Here is a 23,197-nt window from a genome sequence, read left to right on the forward strand (position 1 = left end):
CTTGTGAAGATGCTGGAGGAAAACGGAACAAAAGTATCTATCCACAGTAAAACGAGTCCTGTATCGACATAACCTGAAAGACCGCTCAGCAAAGAAGAAGCCACTTCTCCAAAACCACCATAAAAAAGCCAGACTACGGTTTGCAACTGCACATGGGGAGAAAGAGTGTACTTTTTGGAGAAATGTCCTCTGGTCTGATGAAACAAAAATAGAACTGTTTGGCCATAATGACCATTGTTTAGTTTGGAGGAAAACGGGGGAGGCTTGCAAGCCGAAGAACACCATCCCAACCGTGAAGCACGGGGGTGTGGGGATCATGTTGTGAGGGTGCTTTTCTGCAGGAGGGACTGCTGCACTTCACAAAATAGATGGCATCATGAGGGAGGACAATTATGTGGATATACTGAAGCAACATCTCAAGACATCAGTCAGGAAGTTAATGCTTGGTCTCAAATGGGTCTTCCAAATGGACATTGACCCCAAGCATACTTCCAAAGTTGTGGCAAAATGGCTTAAGGACAACAAAGTCAAGGTATTGGAGTGGCCATCACAAAGCCCTGACCTCAATCCTATAGAGAATTTGTGGCCAGAACTGAATAAGCGTGTGCGAGCAAGGAGGCCTACAAACCTGACTCAGTTACATCAGCTCTGTCAGGAGGAATGGGCCAAAATTCACCCAACTTATTGTCGGAAGCTTGTGGAAGGCTACCCGAAATGTTTGACCCAAGTTAAACAATTTAAAGGCAATGCTACCAAATACTAATTGAGTGTATGTAAACGTCTGACCCACTGGGAATGTGATGAAAGAAATAAAAACTGAAGTAAAGCATTCTCTCTACAATTATTCTGACATTTCACATTCTTAAAATAAAGTGGTGATCCTAACTGACCTAAGACAGGGAATTTTTTATAGGATTAAATGTCAGGAATTGTAAAAAACTAGGTTTAAATGTATTTGGCTAAGGTGTATGTAAACTTCCGACTTCAACTGTAGTTACACATAATCCTCCTACTCATGATTCCTCTCAAGCCTCATCACTGCAGCTGCTAGCTGGAATGAGAACACACAGGACACATTCCAGTTTCAAACTCCAGTTCCGAAAGGCTTCAGCTCCAGAAGACGTCTCTCTGCTTGGCTTGCTTCCCAGTCCTGACAGGTGCAGGTACAGGCCACTGGGTTTCTGCCCAGGCTATACAAGTTGACTGTGATGCCCTGTGGAAAGCACAATGGCCCTGATGGCATGGGAGTGCCTGGAAGGTGACAAACGACTGTTCCAGTGCCAGCCAGGTGCAGCAAGGGCATTGGCCTAGTGGCCTCTAACCCAGACAACAGCCATACCAGTGAATTGAAAACCACTAGCAAGAAGACAGCTGTGTGTGAGTGTGAGAGTGAGAGCGTGACAGTGTGATCATGACTGTGTGAGGCAGAGGCCTGCAGCTACACAACCCCCCCCCCCCCCCCCTACCCCAGAGTCCTCATCAGGCATAAAGCTCATGGTTTCACTTCAGAGCAATACTCAGACAACCTTCTGTTAGTTAAAGCCACATGAACACATAACTACATTCCCTTGGAAAAGTTATAGAGCTTTTGACTTTTGCTTCCTGATTTGAACAGTTGATTCATTGGATTAATACTAGAGAAGAATAATGAAAGATGGAACATTCTGGCAAACACTTCAGTTCCTTGCACCCCTCTGAAAAATGTGAAACCTGTCAACAGCACGACATCACTTATTTACCGAGCATGTAATTGATCTCTTTTAGGAAACACTTAATAGCCTAACCACATCATGTAAACCTCAACACACAACGGCTCATAGCCGTTAGCTTCAGTCCCACAACATGTGACCTTGTCTCTTACCATTTTCCAACAACTGGTATTTTATGAATTGAGGGAGGCTTAGACAGGCAATTCAATGACGCCATGTTGTTCACTAAATATTTTCACATCAACAGAGTCCATGGGAATTGAATGTGATGTCTGACCAGAAACGTGTTGGTTTCTCAGCCATTGAATAAAGCTATGGCAACACTGTTCATAGTAGAAGAGAGCTTTGAAGACGGATAAACAAAGCATTTTTGTAGGTAGTTAAATGACATCAACCAAGTGAAAAATAAGCAACCACCAACTAACAGTCTGCTCCAGCCCAACACTGTTGGATATATTCATTGTCATTACATTTAGTAGGTTTTTATGTTGTTTCATGTTGCTGGTAGTGTCATAAATTCTCACTAAAATTAAACATCTGCATTCAAAAAAAGAGTTAAGATCCTGTCTTACTTCCAGAGAGGATAGTCTTGTCAGTAGCTTAACCTCTCACTCTTCTGTCAGGTCAGCCTTGAAATGACCCTCCTTAACCTTCCTGATCTATTTCAGTCTGGCATGGTTCTCACTGCAAATACCATTAAGGGCTCTTAAAAAGTGCTTAAAGGGCTCTATACTGCAAAACTCAATTGATCTTCTTGGCAAGAGACGATCTCTACCCTGGCAAGGTTGACGATAAAAGGTTAAGAGAACGAAAAATACACTACATGACCAAAAGTATGTGGACACCTGCACGTTGAATATCTCATTCCAAAATCATGGGCATTAATATGGAGTTGATCCCCCCTTTGCTGATTCTGGGAAGGTTTTCCACTAGATGTTGGAACATTGCTGCGGGGACTTGCTCCCAGCCACAAGTGCATTGAGGTCGGGCACTGATGTTTGGTGATTAGGCCTGGCTCGCAGTAAGCGTTCCAATTCATCCCTAAGGTGTTCGATGGGGTTGAAGTCAGAGCTCTGTGCAGGCCAGAACAGTTCTTCCACACCGATCGACAAACCATTTCTGTATGGACCTTGCTTTGTGCACTGGGCATTGTCATGCTTAAACATTAAAGGGACTTCCCCAAATGGTTGCCAAAGTTGGAAGCACAGAATCGTCTAGAATGTCATTGTACGCTGTAGCATGAAGATTTCCCTTCACTGGAACTAAGGGGCCTGAACCATGAAAAACAGTCCCAGACCATTATTCCTCCTCCACCAAACGTTACAGTTGACACTATGCATTTGGGGCAGGAAGCATTGTCCTGGCATCCGCCAAACCCAGATTTGTCCGTCGGACTGCCACTGCTCCAGAGTTCAATGGCAGCAAGCTTTACGCTACCCCAGCCGACGCTTGGCATTGCGCATGGTGATCTTATGCTTGTGTGCGGCTGCTCAGCCATGGAAACCCATTTCATGAAGCTCCCGACGAACAGTTCTTGTGCTGACGTTGCTTCCAGAGGCAGTTTGAAACGGGGTACTGAATGTTGCAACAGAGGACAGATTATTTTCACATCCTACACGCTTCAGCACTCGGGGGTCCCGTTCTGTGAGCTTGTGTAGACTACCACTTTGTGGCTGAGCCGATGTTGCTCCTAGACGTTTCCACTTCACAATAACAGCACTAACAGTGGCCTGGGGCAGCTCTAGCAGGGCAGAAATTGGATGAACTGACTTGCTGGAAATGTAGAATCCTATGACGGTGCCATGTTTAAGTCACTGAGCTCTTCAGTAAGGCCATTCTACTGCCAATACACCTGTCAGCAACCTGTGTGGCTGAACTAGCCGAATCCACTTTTTTGAAGGGGTGTCCATACACTTTTGTATATATAGTGTAAATAAATTCATTGGACCAGCGGCGGAAGAAAAATTACGTAGTGAATGGTAGCAGTAAAGAAAGTTTGCCATAAAAAAAATATCAGCCAACTACTCAAACACAACTGTTTTCCTGTAATATAATCTACAACCACTATTACACGATTTTGCGACCGCTAGTCGTGTTTTCAATGTTAATCCTGTAAAAATCAGCACCAGCGCTGGCCCAATTAATGTGTTGATTTGCCGATGCTCCACATGGAATTATTACATGGTCTTAACCTGTATTTTTTCTAAAATCAAATCAATGTTTATTGGTCGGGTACACAGATTTGCCGATGTTATCGCAGGTGCCACGAAATGCTTGTGTTTCTAGCTCTCAACAGTGCAGTAATACCTAGCAACAAAACAAACATAATCCAAAAAGTGAAATTAAAGAAATGTATGAAAGAAATTCAATTAACAACCCAAATAGCACTGTAAAATCCAAATGCAATATACTCTGGATAAATCTACACAAGATATAATAAGAATGATATGTACAGTAGTAGATATAGAGTGAGCTATGTCAAGAATACAGTATAAAAGTATGTGGTGTGTATCAACAGTGTAACTAAAATACAATGTACAGTAGTAGAACTATTAGAATGAGCTATGTCAAGAATACAGCATATAAATACACAGAACCAAACCCCATAGCAAAATGGATAGAATTGCAGGAAATTAGCTTTCAGACCTGAGCTGCTAATGATCTGAGCTTTTGACCTAGCATCCTGGAAAACTTATGGAAACCACCATTTGATTGAGTAGGAAACCACTGCCTTCCCTCAGGAGAGGTTAGAGCTCTAAATATGAAAATTACAACTAATTTCCCTTGTTCAACTAATGTCCCATATGTAGGCAATTATACATATGTAAGTAATTATAATATATGGATCTGTTTTTACAAATTGAGTGCAACAAACAGTGTAACACAAACCAGCTGTAAAAAGCTATTAGGATATAAATTTCTCCTGGCTGTGGAAATAAGCCAGAACATATGCTTCCAACATTGAATATCACCATGAAAGTAAATGACTTCTGCCTAATTGAGAAGTAATGAAATGATCCCAAAGCATCGTACAAACTAGGCTTTTTATTCATCGCAAGGGGACCAAATGCACAAAAGAGGTACAACGGAATTCTTAGTAGTGTAACAGTCTCGTGTGGCTCAGTTGGTAGAGCATGGTGCTTGCAAAGCCAGGGTTGTTGGTTCGATTCCCACGGGGGACCAGTACAGAAAAAAGTATGAAAAAGGTATGCACTCATTACTGTAAGTCCCTGCTGGATAAGAGTGTCTGCTAAATGACAAATGATAAAAAATGTATTAAATAGACACCTAGCTGATAGTACAATAGCTTCAAATGTGAAAGCTAGGGCAGGCACACCCCAAGCAACAGCACAGTCTTCATCGAGACTGAAAACAACCTTCACAAATCACCCCAGTCAGATATTTGCCATAGTGATTATGCTGTCGCTGAGCACCAATAAACATCTCACACAGCCAGAATTGGCAGATATCCAAGGCACAACTTTGATTATTTATCTACGAACTCAGGCAAAACCAAACAGGAAAGATGGCCACTCATCTGAGTCCAATCTCACCACACAATTGGCTCATCTCTCTTTTTTTACTGAGCATTCCTTCTCAAGATGATAAACTAATCTTCCAGATCTATAAACTGAGGAAATGAAGGCAACTGAATGTGTGTGTGTGTGTAAATTAATGCATAAATGAAGAAACAACCTTCACTACAGTTTTCTAGAATGGTTTCTTAACCACAAAAGAGCTGATTCTACTATGGTGATAGTTCAATCAGAGATCCATTAGCCCTGAGAGCTCGTGGCCTTGGTGCTGCACTGATTGACCATGACAGGAGTGGACACCACAGAGAGCTATGACAAAACATCAGCAGGACTTTAGTACATAGAGATGAGAAGGTCATTGAGATCCATTAGCCCTGAGACCTGGTGGCCTTGGTGCTGCACTGATTGACCATGACAGGAGTGGACATCACAGAGAGCTATGACAAAACATCAGCAGGACTTTAGTACATAGAGATGAGGTCATTGAGATCCATTAGTGAGCACCAAGTGAACATTTCCTTTATTGGTACCCAGAGGATAGGACACTCAGCAGCGTTCTGATGACAGCCAACATATTTATACTTCCCTAGTTTCCCCTCTCTTTTCCTTTCTCACTCAGACCACCAGCCACAACGCTAATGACCCACACAACACAGCAACTACTGCTGTGGAGATGGTATTAACGACACATTGTGGGGAAAACTGAGGTGTAATATAGATCATTTGGCTATACATGTCTAGAACCACTTAATCCTCGTGCTACTCCTAAACTAACCTTATATCTCCGTAAAAATACAATTTAGCTCGCCAGCGAAGCAAAGCCTTGAATAAGGTTCCAAATTAAATCTGTCATAGAACCCTAGGACTTCGTTCATCTCAGAAAACCTCAGATACCCACAGCTCCTCCAACTCATTTCAGAATCAAGTCGCATCGAGAAGCCGAGCACTGTGAGCACCATACATCCAGAGAGTTAATTGCTCTGTGAAACCAGTTGCAGAGTCAGCATTGAAGTACAGCACCCACAGCCATGGAGAAACACAAGTACACACAAGCAGGGCTGTGGTCCACAGCCTCAGCTACACAGCTCTCCTCTCCTCCTAGTGTGTGTGCAGGCATCTGGAGTGGAGGCTGGCTGCTGACTATTACCACAGCTAGCAGGACCAAACTATTCCCACAGTCAGCTAGCAGGTCCAAACTATTCCCACAGTCAGCTAGCAGGACCAAACTATTACCACAGTCAGCTAGCAGGACCAAACTATTACCACAGTCAGCTAGCAGGACCAAACTATTACCACAGTCAGCTAGCAGGACCAAACTATTACCACAGTCAGCTAGCAGGTCCAAACTATTACCACAGTCAGCTAGCAGGTCCAAACTATTACCACAGTCAGCTAGCAGGTCCAAACTATTACCACAGTCAGCTAGCAGGTCCAAACTATTACCACAGTCAGCTAGCAGGTCCAAACTACTACCACAGTCAGCTAGCAGGACCAAACTATTACCACAGTCAGCTAGCAGAACCAAACTATTACCACAGTCAGCTAGCAGGACCAAACTATTACCACAGTCAGCTAGCAGGACCAAACTATTACCACAGTCAGCTAGCAGGACCAAACTATTACCACAGTCAGCTAGCAGGACCAAACTATTACCACAGTCAGCTAGCAGGACGGACAGGATGTCCCGCACATCACAGAGAGGAACTCTGCAGCTACACAGCGAATATCACCGAGCATTAGTGGAGAACATGGGTGAGGGTGGGTGGGTGTGTGTGCAGAGAAAGAGAGAAACAGAGAGAGAGAGAGAAACAGAGAGACAGAGAGACAGAGACAGAGAGAGAGGAACATACAGAGAGAGAGAAAGGGAGGGAGAGCGAAGGAGAGAGCAGTAAAGAGAGATAGAGAGATCTGGACTGTCTTCCTGCTATGCTCTGTTAACTCTTTCCACTCACTCTTTTACGCTCCACTTCCACAGGTCTCCTCAGCAACCAGGCAATGTTTGGGCCATTCTTTGTCCAACTACCCTCTGACTATGCAAACGTGACACTCCTGGGGCCACCAACGGTGACGGGATTAAAAGGTACGGCTGTCATGTGGTGTTTAAACAACACTCACGAACACCACTATGATATGAACAATAATATATGCCACTTTGTGGCTTTACAAGTCTGGAAACTTAAGACAACTATCCTTCTAAGTAGATTCTTTGCAAATGTGTGGAGATGGAGACGCCATTTAATGAAAGGTGTTGGCCGAAGCCATATAAAGGTATGAACCATGTTTCTGAAGCTTTGGTTAACAGTAGGAGCAGTGGATTTCAAAACAATCTCCATAATCTCGAGCACATTGAGTCTTATCGCTGCGGGTCAAGCAGCCTAGGATATCTACAGATATTCACAACTGAAAAAACAAGAGAATTCAAGAGCTAATGTGAACAGAGAACAGATTAATGTATCCCACATACGGTGCATTTGGAAAGTATTCAGACCCCTTGACTCTCCCACATTTTGTTTTGTTACAAAAAAAAAAAAATGGATGAAATTGTTTTCCCCCTCAATCTACAGTTGTGGCCAAAAGGTTTGAGAATGACACAAATATACATTTTCAAAGTCTGCTGCCTCAGTTTGTATAATGGCAATTTGCATATACTCCAGAATGTTATGAGGAGTGATCAGATGAATTGCAATTAATTGCAAAGTCCCTCTTTGCCATGAAAATGAACTGAATCCCCTAAAAACATTTCCACTGTATTTCAGCCCTGCCACAAAAGGACCAGCTGACATGTCAGTGATTCTCTCGTTAACACAGGTGTGAGTGTTGACGAGGACAAGGCTGGAGATCCCTCTGTCATGCTGATTGAGTTCAAATAACAGACTGGAAGCTTCAAAAGGAGGGTGGTGCTTGGAATCATTGTTCGTCCTCTGTCAACCATGGTTACCTGCAAGGAAACACGTGCCGGCATCATTGCTTTGCACAAAAAGGGCTTCACAGGCAAGGATATAAGATTGCACCTAAATCAACCATTTATCAGATCATCAAGAACTTCAAGGAGAGCGGTTCAATTGTTGTGAAGAAGGCTTCAGGGCGCCCAAGAAAGTCCAGCAAGCGCCAGGACCGTCTCCTGAAGTTGATTCAGCTGCGGGATCGGGGCACCACCAGTAGAGCTTGCTCAGGAATAGCAGCAGGCAGATGTGAGTGCATCTGCACGCACAGTGAGGGGAAGACTTTTGGAGGATGGCCTGGTGTCAAGAAGGGCAGCAAAGAAGCCACTTCTCTCCAGGAAAAACATCAGGGACAGACTGATATTCTGCAAAAGGTATAGGGATTGGACTGCTGAGGACTGGGGTAAAGTCATTTTCTCTGATGAATCCCCTTTCCGATTGTTTGGGGCATCAGGAAAAAAGCTTATCCGGAGAAGACAAGGTGAGTGCTACCATCAGTCCTATGTCATGCCAACAGTAAAGCATCCCGAGACCATTCATGTGTGGGGTTGCTTCTCAGACAAGGGAGCGGGCTCACTCACAATTTTGCCTAAGAACACAGCCATGAATAAAGAATGGTACCAACACATCCTCCGAGAGCAACTTCTCCCAACCATCCAGAAACAGTTTGGTGACGAACAATGCCTTTTCCAGCATGATGAAGCACCTTCCCATAAGGCAAAAGTGATAACTAAGTGGCTCGGGGAACAAAACATCGATATTTTGGGTCCATGACCAGGAAACTCCCCAGACCTTAATCCCATTGAGAACTTGTGGTCAATCCTCAAGAGGCGGGTGGGACAAACAAAAACCCACAAATTCTGACAAAATCCAAGCATTGATTATGCAAGAATGGGCTGCCATCAGTCAGGATGTGGCCCAGAAGTTAATTGACAGCATGCCAGGGCGGATTGCAGAGGTCTTGAAAAGAAGGGTCAACACTGCAAATATTGACTCTTTGCATCAACTTCATGTAATTGTCAATAAAAGCCTTTGACACTTATGAAATGCTTGTAATTATACTTCAGTATTCCATAGTAACATCTGACAAAAATATCTAGACACTGAAGCAGCAAACTTTGTTGAAATTAATATTTGTGTCATTTTCAAAACTTTTGGCCACGACTGTACACACAATACCCCCTTAATGAGAAAGAAAAAACATGTTTAGACATCTTTGCAAAAAAATTTTAACTTAAATATCACATTTACATAAGTATTCAAACCCTTTACTCAGTACTTTATTACAACCTTGAGTCTTCTTGGGTATGACGCTACAAGTTCGGCACAACTGTATTTGGGGAGTATCTCCCATTCTTCTCTGCATAACCTCTCAAGCTTTGTCAGGTTGGATTGCGAGCGTCGCTGCACAGCTATTGTCAGGTCTCTCCAGAGATGTTCAATCAGGTTCAAGTTCGCATTCTGGCTGGGCCACTCAAGGATATTGAGACTTGTCCCAATACCACTCCTGCGTTGTCTTGACTCTATGCTTAGGGTCATTGTCCTGTTGGAAGGTGAACCTTCGTCCCAGTCTCAGGTCCTGATCGCTCTGGAGCAGGTTTTCATCAAGGATCTCTGCACTTTGCTGCATTCATCTTTCACCTCGATCCTGACTAGTCTCCCAGTCCCTGCCGCTGAAAAAAATCCCCACAGCATGATGCTGCCACCACCATGCTTCACCCTAGGGGTGGTGCCAGGTTTCCTCCAGACGTGACGCTTGGCATTCAGGCCAAAGAGTTCAATCTTGGTTTCATCACACCAGAGAATCTTCTTTCTCATGGTCTGAGAGTCCCTTAGGTGCCTTTTGGCAAAATCCTAGCGGGCTGTCATGTGCCTTTTACTGAGGAGTGGCTTCCGTCTGGCCACTCGACCATAAAGGCCTGATTGGTGGAGTGCTGCAGAGATGGTTGTCCTTTTGTAAGGTTCTCCCATCTCCATAGAGGAACTCTGGAGCTCCGTCAGTGACCATCTGGATCTTGGTCACCTCCCTGACCAAGGCACTTCTCCGCCGATTGCTCAGTTTGGCCGGGTGGCCAGCTCTAGGAGTCTTGGTGATTCCAAACTTCTTCCATTTAAAAATGATGGAGGCCACTATGTTCTTGAGGACCTTCAATGCTGCAGACATTTTTTGGTACCCTTCCCCAGATCTGTGCCTTGACAAAATCCTGTCTCGGAGCTCTACGGACAATTCCTTCGACCTCTTGGCTTGGTTTTTTCTCTGACATGCACTGTCAACTGTTGGACCTTATATAGACAGGTGTGTGCCTTTCCAAATCATGTCCAATCAATTGAATTTACCACAGGTGGACTCCAATCAAGTTGCAGAAACATCTCAAAGATGATCAATGGAAACATGATGCATCGGAGCTCAATTTTGAGTCTCATAGCAAAGGGTCTGAATACTTTAGTAACTAAGGTATGTTTTTTTATTTAATATATTGGCATACGTTTCAAAAAAGCTGTTTTTGCTTTGTTGTTATAGGGTATTGTGTGTAAATTGATGAGGATTTTATCTGATCAATTTTAGAATAAGGCTGTAACGTAACAAAATGTGGAAAAAGTCAAGGGGTCTGACTATTTTCCAAATGCACTGAGTCAGCAGCTTCACTAAACTAGAGCAGTATTATCCCATAGAGATGCTACTATGAAACAGAATGCTCACAACTAGATATTTATTGGCCCTGATATTTGCAGTAGGCCATATGCCATTCTTTAATAGGCAGTGCTTGAGAATGAACACACTGCTCAACATGTCAGATAATTATCCATCAGCTAACCATCAGAACATTATGACTGGTTAAATGAATGAGCATTACTTAATAGGAATCAAGCCTCAGTCACCACAAGACAGCATAAGTTGAAAAGCAGAAACACATAAGAGCATGACAGTGATTTCATATAACACAAGATCATACTGAAATGTCAGTTTTCAAGGATAGCACGAGGACCAAAGAAACAAATTCAGGAGGAAGAGTATGAGGAGGTCAAATCAAACTGCTGCATTCAGCTGAAAGATAACAAGGGGCACTGGACAGTAACTGATATGTTGTGAGTTTGATCACCTACTTACTCATCATTCCTTCTATTGTACACCTCAGCCTTTAACCCTTTGGGGGTTAGCCACCACAACCTGCAACACTGCTGATGTGTGGATTTTAACACTAGCACCAACAACCTTAAATTGTAGCACCAACAACCCAATTGTTTAAGTCAAACGTGCTCAATTCAAACATAACTTCCAGAGGCGCGGCCGGTGGGTCGGTTTTAGGTGTCTTCTGGTAACGGATCTACTGCACATCACAGTCATTTCTGAAACTCCTCTGAGACGCAGTAAAAGATAGTCAGGCGACAAGAAGCCCAGTCACAGTAGGTGAGGACAGAAACGGTGGGAAAGAGCACCAACGTCAATATAGTGAGGAGGACATGAAATGGTCCTGCTTGTCAGATGGGATGTAGTGTACTCCAGCAACCTAGGCCTAATCAGACCCCTCCACATACTGTACAACTAACCATGGCTGCTTATGAAATGGCACCCCATTTTACTTTATAGTGCACTACTTCTTCTGGCTAATAAAGTAGTGCACTATACACTCTAGGGAATAGGGTTCCATTTCTGAAAATCAGCAGGAGCCATCACAGCCAGCATGTTATTCTCACTTACTAAAGGCTATGAATACCTGGAAAAGGAGAGAATGAGGTAATAATGAACTGATCAGCTCAGATGTCAGCCTCCAGCTAAATAAATGTTGTGAACGTGGAATAAGACTTACAGAGAGAGAAGAACCTTATGTACAGATGTGGGATGTTAATTTCATTTGAATTTCCTGTTGCGGGAAATTCAAACTTGTAGCGTATTTAAGGTTTAAAAAAGGTTTCTAAAGTTTGTAATTTCCACTTTAAAATGTCAGACGTGATTTGCTGTAACAAAAAATGTATCAACCCCCACAAAAATTGCCATTAATTATAATCCACATTTCCTGTTGCTGCAGGATTATTTTCAAACCGTGAGAAAATTGTCAAATTAATTTCCTGCATCTGTACTACATGAAAGATACCTGCATTCCTGTCATTCTGTATTCTAAAGCCCCAGAGCTTTGGACATGAAAACTAAATTGTGCTTGATACAGCGTTCAAAACTCCACCCTGATGAAGTCTACAGAAATGTCTCTACCTTGGTACAGCTTACGGTACTAGCTGATTTTACTACATTGAACCAAATCCTGCTTTCAGAAAGTGTAAGGTAATGTTTGGTGGAAACACACCACCTCATTCCCTGGAGGGGTGTAGAGGTGGGGCACACAGGGCCATATCACCACTGCAATCTGTAGAGTAACAACGCACAAGATGTGACTCCATTGTTGAGCTACATGTACCAACTATTTCCACAGTTTTTCAAACAGCAAGGTGGACAGACTGAAGGCCTTGCAGACAATGTGGTGCCAGGGGAAACATACCGGCCAGCGGTGAAAATGGCTTTTTAATAAAGCTGCACTCGATGGTATCCCAATTTAACACTATTCCCTGACCACTCCCATTCATTTCAACAACAGTCTGATTAACACCAGAACTGCTGGGCCTCGAGGAACCAGCTCCTTTTTATAACAACATTTAAAAAATTGCGTTGTTCACATCCCTTCGCTCATCAACTCACCCCTTCTCCCCATCATACTTCATTTATTTATTTTATCTGTTGTTATACATGTGAAATTCTTGTTGGTATAGTTTAGGTTCATTTGAAGCAATTATCGTGGTGATCAACTGGGCACGACACTCTCAACTGTTGGGAGAAGGAGGGGAGCAGGCCCTAGTGTTGGGAGGAGGAATGGGGAAAATGTTATTCCAAACTTTATCCGCAAAACAAATCAAGCGATACCTCGGTCCATTCTACATGTAACTGCCAAAATAAAGGAAAAACTTCAGTAAATAAGGGATACAAAGTATATTGAAAGCATGGGGGTGCTTCCACACAGGAAGTTCCAAACAACTGTATTATCTATGCCAAAGCATATTGAAGCTTGTCTGGCGGCTCGTGGTGGGCCAACGCCCTATAAAGACACTATGTTGGCATTTCCTTTATTTTGGCAGTTACCTGTAGCAGCAGCAGGCTACACAGAGAATGGAACAGCTGGATAGGGGAAATGGCTCAAGTCACGCAAAAGGGAAAGTAACTTTGCGGATAAAGTTTGGATTGACACAATTTAATGTGTACAACATCTAAAGAATTGCATCACTATACTGCGAGCTTTGCCCTTTCTAAATGGACGTATTGGGCTGTTTTGGGAACCTTCGTTTTTTCAAGGCCCCCATACTACACAACGAGGATGAGGAAGTGATTTGCGGTAAGTTTCTCAAAAACATGAAATCACAAAAGGTGTCATTTACATCAAAAAGAGATTTGGTTTTAAAATATAACATCCTTTAAGATTCTAACAACGACTGTTATATAGACTTACAGTGCCTTCAGAAAGTATTCACACTCCTTTGTGAATAAATTTGGTAAGCAATATGTTTGGAACATCGAATCGCAATAAAATCAAGGTATCGAATCGCAATACATACAGAATCGTGAGAATCGCAATTCATATCGGCACCTAAGTATTTTGAGGTCTCTGGTATTTCCCTGCCCTAGAGTGTTGCTACTCAGTGCTCACTGCAGCCCACTAATTGTCTGGGATGCGTCCCAAATGGCAGCCTATTCCCTATATGGTGCACTGCTTTTGACCAGAGCCCAATGAGCCCTGGTCAAAAGCAGTGCACGATATGGGAACAGAGTGCTATTTGAGATGCATTCTTGCAGTCTTCGGCCACCTTCCCCCATGCATCACAGCAGGCCCAGCTATGTAATTAGCTAAGTGGGGCCAATGGAATGTGGGTCTTGGTAAATGCAGGGGAGAGATTCACATGTGGCCAAAAGACTCATTGTCTGGGCCTACCACCTCTCACTACTTACCTACCTGCGTAATATCAACCATCGTCTTGCTTTGCCAAACTCATGTGGAGTGAAGAGACGAGAATATATTAACCATATAACACGGGTGGCAGGGTAGCCTAGTGGTTAGAGCGTTGGGCCAGTAACCGAAAGGTTGTGAGTTCAAATCCCCGAGCTGACAAGGTACAAATGCATCCTTGTGAGGAATGGCAGTTGAGGAAACTGCAAGTTCTGCACTTCAATAGGCACAGAACACAGGAGCAGGATGTCAACCAGCTACAGCCACTGCTGGTTGCTTTCCACAACCATAAGACCAACTAATTATTGACTTATTTCATCAAAATAGTTTACCTGCTTCTTATAGCAGGCATTATAGAAAATGAACGTGCTAGTGAGTAGCCAGCTAATCTTTATATTTCAAGTTCAGCCAATTTGGATATCTTTGCTAGCTAACCAGGTAGAACATTTGAATTGTTATGACCACACCCTTCTGTCCGTCTCCAACTGTTTCAACAGCATGCTAGCCTGTCTACTTACTTCAGATGTTGAAATCAAGTGGCCTACCTTATTCCTCTGAGTGAGAAAATTGGCAATTCCTTCTATAATTGTGTTTTGTGCTTATTGCACATTTATATAAACCCAGTAGACAGCTAGTATAAGAGTCCTTGGCTACAATGCTGCAAGCGGTACTGCAGTTCCTCATACGACAAACTGAACATTCATTTTCCAGAATCAATGTTCATTGATACTCCCATTTTAGTAGTGTCTGTTCTGAGTGCAATTTGAGGAGCTGAGACACACAAAAGGGATATCGTTAGAAAGGTTAATTTCCTCTATTACAGTGAAATAATGTCTCAATGTGTTTCAGTGTCCATATGACTAATTCTGTTGGACCAAACCTCAAATGCAAATAGCGAGTTGAAACCGCTTGTCAGAGACGAAGAAGTAATCTCTCATCTTTGTTGTTGGTAGTGGCAGGGGGAGGGGCTTGGGGTGTGTGTGTGTGTGTGTGTGTGTGTGTTTGTAAACAGAGGTAGAGGCGAAGCGAGAGGTTTCACTCTTGCCAAAAATGTGTCCAAAATACACCCATTGCATTTCTTTGGGATTATTTTGGACCTAAGTGTCGCCTGCCATCCCACTTTTGGGACAACAAATCCCATTGCGGAGACATGAGCATCTCTGGTGTAAATGGGAAGGCGTACAGCACAGAAGGAGTGAAGAACACAATACCAAAAAGAAGACAGAACAAGCGGACATAAACACAGAAGAAAATAAACGAGATTCTTGACATAGGAATATCGCGCAAAAACATTAATTCAAATTAATTCAATATATCGCCCAACCCTACACCAGCTACCCATACACCTCTCAGCAGCAGGAGAAACAAGCTCTTCATAGCTCAGTACCTCAGAGAATTCAGCAGTAGGAGAGATCAATGAACAGGACCCACAGAGACCAACACACTGAGAATACATTCTGAGTATTCCAGCACAAGATTCCTTTCCTTTCGAGAAAGGATTGCTCATCTACAGTAAGCCTAGATAACCATCAATCTGAAACTAAAACCAGCTTACAAAATCTGCGGTTGTGAGGCCAGTTGGACGTACTGCCAAATGCTCTAAAACAACGGAGGTGGCTTATGGTAGAGAAATGAACATTCAATTCTCTGGCAACAGCTCTGGTGGACATTCCGCAAGACAGCATGCCAACTGCACACTCCCTCAAAACTTGAGACATCTGTGGCATTGTGTTGTGTGACAAAACTGCACATTTTTGAGTGGCTTTTTATGGTCCCCAGCACATGGTGCACCTGTGTAATGATCATGCTGTTTAATCATTTTCTTGATATGCCACAACTGTCAGGTGGATGGATTATCTTGGCAAAGGAGAAATGCTCACTAACAGGGATGTAAACACATTTCTGCACAAAATGAGAGAAATAAGCTTTTTGTACATATGGAACATTTCGGGGATCTTTTATTTCAGCTCATGAAACATGGGACCAACACTTTACATGTTGTGTTTATATTTTTGTTTAGTGTAGTAGATTTCACCTAGGTAGCCATTTCTATTTCATGAACATGATTTAATCCACTATATCACAGAAGCTTCTCTCAGGATAGCGCTGAATCTAGTGAAAGAACAGTGTACCCCAAAACACAATGAAGTCATTTTATTGGTGCATTCCTGAACCCTCAGGATTTCCTATACCCTTTTTACTCTCACAGATCAGAGTGACTGTGGATGACAGACACGGCATTGACCCTCTCAGTAAAACAGACATTATCCCCCAAGGTGACGGAGGGGCATGCAAATGCCTCCAGCATGAGTCAAGGCCCATGCTATTGCTCTCTTTTTCTTGTGGTTGGTCAGCTCTTCTTTCATAATCTACATGGCTCCCTATTCCCTATATAGGGCACTACCTTTGACCAGAGCCCTATGGGCCCTGGGCAACAGTAGTGCACTATGTAGGGAATAGGGAGCCATTTGAGCCACACAGTGGTTTTTAGAGTGTTCCAGGACATCTGTGGAGCAGCTGTTGCTATTGCTCCTCTTAGGGCGTCAGCAGGGCCCTGTGTAGAGACAATATTTAATCATGGCTATGCAGTGTTTCCCCCTGCATATTTTTTATGCGCGGTGGCAAAGGTCGCGGAAGGTAGGGGCATGCCGCCAATATTTTTTGAAGGACTGAAAAGGTCATTTCTGGTGACTTGTTAGAAAGGATGTTCACCGAGCTGAATGATAATCAGATGACACCATCTATAATCCCCCCAGAAACGAGCCCAATAACACACTCTTTTACTGTAGCCTATACATGGTACTAGACCGTATTATCATCAGGCAGGTGCTATTAGCAATAAACATTTATTTTCTGGACCAAAAAGGGGTTACTTTCCTGCAATTCTACACATTTTCCATGGACCTGAGAGACTTTGGCAATTGTAAAGCAACATTTTCTGTAATTCTACACATTTTTCCATGGAGTAGACAGAAAACATTGCAGTGTGACAGCTAATTTCCTGCAATTCTACGCATTTTGCCATGGCTTATTCCGTGTTCTGCTCAAACATAAGATCAATGAGGACCCCATTGGGGGCCTTGGGCATGTGTCCTGCGTGCCCGGTCAGTAATCCAGCCATGCCAAAAGTACTCCTAAATTCCTAATTTAATGGTTTCATCGTCTTAGCTTTTATTATCAAAGATTATATTATTTAAAAAATATATAAGTCAATTGTCTTTTCTACAAAATTTGTGTGTGGTTTTATTCATTGAAGCTCATACTGAAAGCGTTTTTCCATCCCGAAAATTACTTTAACAAAAATAATTAATACATGTCTTTTTGGGGTGTGGCAGCAACAATTTATCTATGGCCAATTGTTGGAAATCAAACAGTGTCCGCACACACACACACTCTCTCTGCTATATAAGGCACTGAAAGCAGCCATCCCATAACTCCACCGACATCCAAGCGAGAGATCCTAAATGATTAGTCCTGCCCTCCCAGTGAGGAGGGCCACAGACCATAATTAAATGAGTCTCTCAGCCCCTCTCAGCCATGCTTCCTCACTCCCTCTCAGCCATGCTTCCTCACTCCCTCTCAGCCATGCTTCCTCACTCCCTCTCAGCCATGCTTCCTCACTCCCTCTCAGCCATGCTTCCTCACTCCCTCTCAGCCATGCTTCCTCAGATCTGCTGTCAATGCCGTGAATGGAAACAAACATCCGTTGAACTAGAGGGGACTTATGTAGAGCTGGGAATTGCCAGAGACCTCACGATACAATACCATGATACTTTGGTGCCGATATGTATTGAGATTTAAACAATTCTATATGTATTGCGATTCGATACAGTAATTTCATTGCGATTCGATGTTCCAAACATATTGCTCACCATATGTCTGCTGCAGAGGGACAAGAGAGGGTCATGAGAACACACATTTTGATTAGTCATGCAAATAAAAGCTCCCTGTGCGCTTTAGACTCTGACATGCCATAAAGGAAAACTGACAGTTTGATACACCTGACAGAGTTTATTGAGCAGCATCTCAGGCCTGTCATCAACACAACCATCAGCACTAGGACCACAACAGCATCAGAGAGCAGATACAACACAGAACTGCAGATAGCAGTCGTCCAGAACAAATACATCACAATGATTTAGGGAGAGCAAATAGGAGACACTGCCTTTCATTCTGCACACTTGGGATCAACTAATTCCATATCAGTTGAGCTACTTCAAGACTTGGTGTGAGGTTGCATGCTACGCCACTGCTCATAAGTATAACTAAATAAATCTAAGATGTGTCAAATAAATGATATCCAACTCAGGGCTCCAGCTATGCATTTGGTTTGCTAACTTCCTAGCTAAGATGTAACCAAGAATCTTGAACTTGACAGAGACATTCAGTCTCCTCCTGGATCAAGATCCCCGTTGCCCCAAAATTTTTGTGCGTCTAAATTATTTACATTTAATTTTTTACCCCTTTTTCTCCCCAATTTCGTGGTATCGAATTGGTAGTTACAGTCTTGTCCCATCGCTGCAACTCCCGTACGGACTCCGGAGAGGCGAAGGTCGAGAGCCGTGCGTCCTCCAAAACACAACCCAGCCGAGCCGCACTGCTTCTTGACACAATGCCCTCTTAACCCGGAAGCCAGCCACACCAATGTGTCGGAGGAAACACCGTGCACCTGTCGCCCGGCCAGCCACAGGAGTCGCTAGAGCGCGATGGGACAAGAACATCCCTGCCGGCCAAACCCTCCCCTAAACCGGACGACGCTGGGCCAAATGTGTCTCCCATTCACAGCCTGGACTCGAACCAGGATCTCTAGTTGCACAGTTAGCACTGCAGTGCAGTGCCTAAGAACACTGCGCCACTCAGGAGGCTTGAGAATTATTATTATTTTCCTTTTTTTAATAGCACTTATCTTCCGCCTATCATTCCCTATACCTCTATCTCTCGCTCTCCCTATATCCGTCAGATGCTGGGGCCCCCAGAAGGACAGTAGTGTTCAGAGCTGCTGTAACTCAGATGCTGGGGCCCCCAGAAGGATTACAGTAGTGTTCAGAGCTGCTGTAACTCAGATGCTGGGGCCCCCAGAAGGATTACAGTAGTGTTCAGAGCTGCTGTAACTCAGATGCTGGGGCCCCCAGAAGGATTACAGTAGTGTTCAGAGCTGCTGTAACTCAGATGCTGGGGCCCCCAGAAGGATTACAGTAGTGTTCAGAGCTGCTGTAACTCAGATGCTGGGGCCCCCAGAAGGACAGTAGTGTTCAGAGCTGCTGAAACTCAGATGCTGGGGCTCCCCTGTGGTGGAGGTATCAGCTGCCAGGCATTAATGACATAGCAGCTTGAGTTCAGCAGCAGTCAAACCTCTGGAATTCCACTTTCATATTGCTGGATGGCTGACCAGAGTATGATAGACATGCATCATTCATACTCTGGCTGATTCATACTCATCATAGCTGCTATGGGAAACAATATCAAGTAACAAAGTCTTCAGTAAAGACAATGAACTTTCAGCACTGTGCTCAACATATAGCAGGTGGTACTATTACTAACAGAGGCTGTATTGCTCATTTGCTCTCTAGGCTTTGTCTAGAATGAGCACAATCTTCTGTTTTCCTCTGAGTGAAAACAGACTAGTCAGAAAACAGCATGAATACTTTATCATGGAGACCACCATGATACCACCATGATACCACCATTTCACATCAGAACTTTTTCAGAGGTGATCTGATTGGTCAAAAGACTAATTAGTGGAGAGAGGAGAAAAAAACTGAATTGGGCTGTCTGTCTAAACGCAGTATGAAGAGTATAGTAGGATGACATCCCATTGGGTCTTTTGGCAAACAAGAACTCTTGCTGAGACTGTTCAATTCTGCATTGATGGGTCTGGACCCAAAGCCACGAAGTAAACAACAACTGCTCCTCACCAATGATAAATCTAATCTCTTTTATAACTCAGCTGTGGAGAGATAAGTGTGCTCTCTAATCCTCTCTATTGGTGTAAAAGCTGAGTGCAGGACTGCTGGTGTTAACAGTCTGTTGCATAGCCTACTAATACTACTGACAACAACAAAAAATAACTTAGTTGACCGAGAGTCGTCTGCTCGATTGGTCAACATTTTTAAACGTGTATTTTTTCCCTATATAGACACACCCTATGTGCATTAATAAAATCAACTCTATGTAGGCTAATGAGCTTGTCTGACGCCAGGGTTCCCCAACTGGCGGCCCACAGGCCGAATTTCCCCGCGAGTGCTTTTATTAGGCCCCCAAAGTTTTCAAAAAATGAATACAAAATGAAATCAGCGCCAAGTGATTTTCATTTGGGAAATCTGTTCAAGTATTTACACGCATAATAGAGAGATATGTGATCATATACAAATGTAAGCAAAGTTTGAAATTATTATGTTTTAGTAAAATATTATCTCTGTTTGGGCTTCTTCCTGTCAATTTGCAATCTACAAATTATTTGTAATTATGTTCCGCCCCCCGACCATCCGCTTTAGAAAAAAAATTGAAAATTGGCCCGCGGCTGAATCTAGTTGATGATCCCTGCTTTAAGCACACTGTGATTAAATAATTAAGACAAATGACTCGAGTCATTGTAAATAAGAATTTGTTCTTAAAACATTTTTTTACTGGTGGTGTGCCTCCGCAATGGATTAGTCCACAGAGGGGCGTGAATCAGACAGGTGGCTCATGTGCCATAAATTTTTTTATATATTTTAAACTGCTCGACTGAAAAAATAAATAAAATAAAAAATCTTGATAGACCAGCATCCTATCAACCAAACAACCGACTAAACGGGGTCATCCCTTGAACAAAAAGTCAAAGCCAAAAGGTAAACAAGGCCATCGGAGGTAATACACAGACTGAATATATCAAGGGTAGGTGCTGAGGAGAATGAGAGGGTGACTACCCAGCACTCAGCCGATTTACTGAAACACAAAAACACTTAACATCTTAAAAAGGCTGTGGCTTTGCTAATCTGGTGAATTTCCCCTGCGATAATGATCATTCCAGACAGGTAAGCTGACCTGCTGGAACCCAATTAAAAGGCCTCAGGCGCTGGGCTTGCTGGAGAGAGAGAAAGGAGGGATGCTGAAAGAGGAGAACAACATGACAAGGACGGCAAGCCGATGAACTCTGAGGACTGTGGCTAGCCATTGTTGAGGTAACAATATAAGCCTAGTGGCTCAGAGCGCCGGTGCGAAATCGTATCTGCTGTGTCGAGGCTAGTTCTGCTCTCTCAGAAGGCTGGCGGGTTCTATTGTCCTGGGCAGGGAACAGTCCTTTCCATTCAATCACGCTAAATACCCTGCCTCGTCCATGTGCACAATTTCTGTGGTACACACACAAACATATATACACAGATCTAGGCATGCAACATGATCACAAACCAGTTTCTCAAAGACGGACAGCTTGAACAGCCGACTTGACATTAGCAACGCTATTCTGTCTGTGACGGTTAGTCTTGTAACTAAGTAGAGCGGTTGTAAAATGCCACACAGTCACCAATTAGTGCCCAAGTATCCCAGGGAATGTTTTTTGGAAATGAGAACATGACAAGGTTGGTGTACAACATGTGTAAGAGATCACAGAGGACGCAAAGCACTTACATCATGTTCCTGCTAAACGTTTCATTTACAGTATGCAACTTATAATGCTGAGGTTTCATTTGATAAGAGAACTACGAGTTTAGTACAAAACTCTAGAAAGAGCCACCTATCAAATCCATTGAGACACACACAGCAGCACATCTAGGTCTCAATCTCTCTGACTTCAGGTTAGACTTCCAGACACCGTACAACCCTGAGTCTAGGAGGTCACAGTGGGATGGGGAAATGTCTCATCATCCAGATACGCACACAGAGACGCACACAGAGACGCACACAGAGACGCACACAGAGACACACACAGAGACACACACAGAGACACACACAAAAAAGTCATATCAATCACAGTATCCAAGTAACAGAGACAGCACGCCGGTAAATAGACTTAAATGTACATGTTTTTATTGCCACATGAATATGTTGGGTAGGAACCCTTCCTCAGCGTGCAAGGCAATGGCAATCAATGTCACAACAACAAGACTTCACAGGTGGGCATAATTAATACATCACAGTCAGTATTGGCCCAATCAAGAGAACCCAGTCAATACTGACTGTTAATTTATAATTATGCCCACCTGTGAAGTCTTGTTGTTGTGACATTGATTGCCATTGCCTTGCACGCTGAGGAAGGGTTCCTACCCAACAGATTCATGCGGCAATAAAAACATGTATATTTAAGTGTATTTACCTGAGTGCTGTCCCATCTCTTTGGATCATATACACCAGGATCCAGCAACCGATTTCAATTCATATAAAAAGGTGGAGTCGAGCACATTGTATCTTTTCATCAATCTCAGCATCCCCAATCCCAAATTAGGAAAGACCAAGCAAGAGAATAAATTTCACTCCAATAAGAAAATAACGGAGTCACAGCAGGCAGGCTACCACCAATGCAGCTTCCATCAGTACCAGACAGCTATCACACACACAACAACAAACACCGAGCTCCACATAAAGGTGCATCATAGGGTTTTGTAAGTCAAGAGTGGTTATGTACAGAAAGAGTGACTACATGAAATGTAGGACCAGTACCACTAGCTGGGATGCCAGTGGGTGGTGTATGGCCCCCTTCTACCCACTCTTTGAACCATGATGACAAAGAAGGAAATTACTCTGTATGCACCATTGAGCCAGAGGGACCACAGAGAGAGGCTGGCTGTAGTACAGTTGGCTGATAGAGAGGGGCAGAATTAGCAGGCATTGAGTGCAATGAGAGGAACAACCATCTGACAAGGATCACAGCAGGTGGTTAATAGACAATAGAGCCATCAGAGTCCACAGATGTCAAAATGGCACATTATAAAATCTAAATCCTATTAAGTGAGTTGTGGCCGGTACAAACATGGGACTTTTACATGACGAGTGATATTTGAGGTGCCTGCCACAAGAGTACCACAGAGATTCTATCTGATATGTTT

The 23,197-nt window shown here is 43.3% G+C and overlaps 1 protein-coding gene and 1 long non-coding RNA gene across 4 annotated transcripts in view; one reads left to right on the plus strand and one right to left on the minus strand.

Moving 5' to 3' along the window:
* LOC115167002 (talin-2) overlaps positions 1 to 23,197 on the minus strand; it is a 132,352-nt gene that overhangs the window by 86,456 nt on the left and 22,699 nt on the right. The window lies entirely within an intron of this gene.
* Positions 13,308 to 21,251, plus strand: LOC115167005 (uncharacterized). Its single transcript, XR_003870422.1, has 2 exons — positions 13,308 to 13,565; positions 21,187 to 21,251. It is a non-coding gene; the product is annotated as an uncharacterized LOC115167005 (long non-coding RNA).

Source organism: Salmo trutta, chromosome 29 (assembly GCF_901001165.1).
Source record: "Salmo trutta chromosome 29, fSalTru1.1, whole genome shotgun sequence".
Taxonomy (NCBI): domain Eukaryota; kingdom Metazoa; phylum Chordata; class Actinopteri; order Salmoniformes; family Salmonidae; genus Salmo; species Salmo trutta.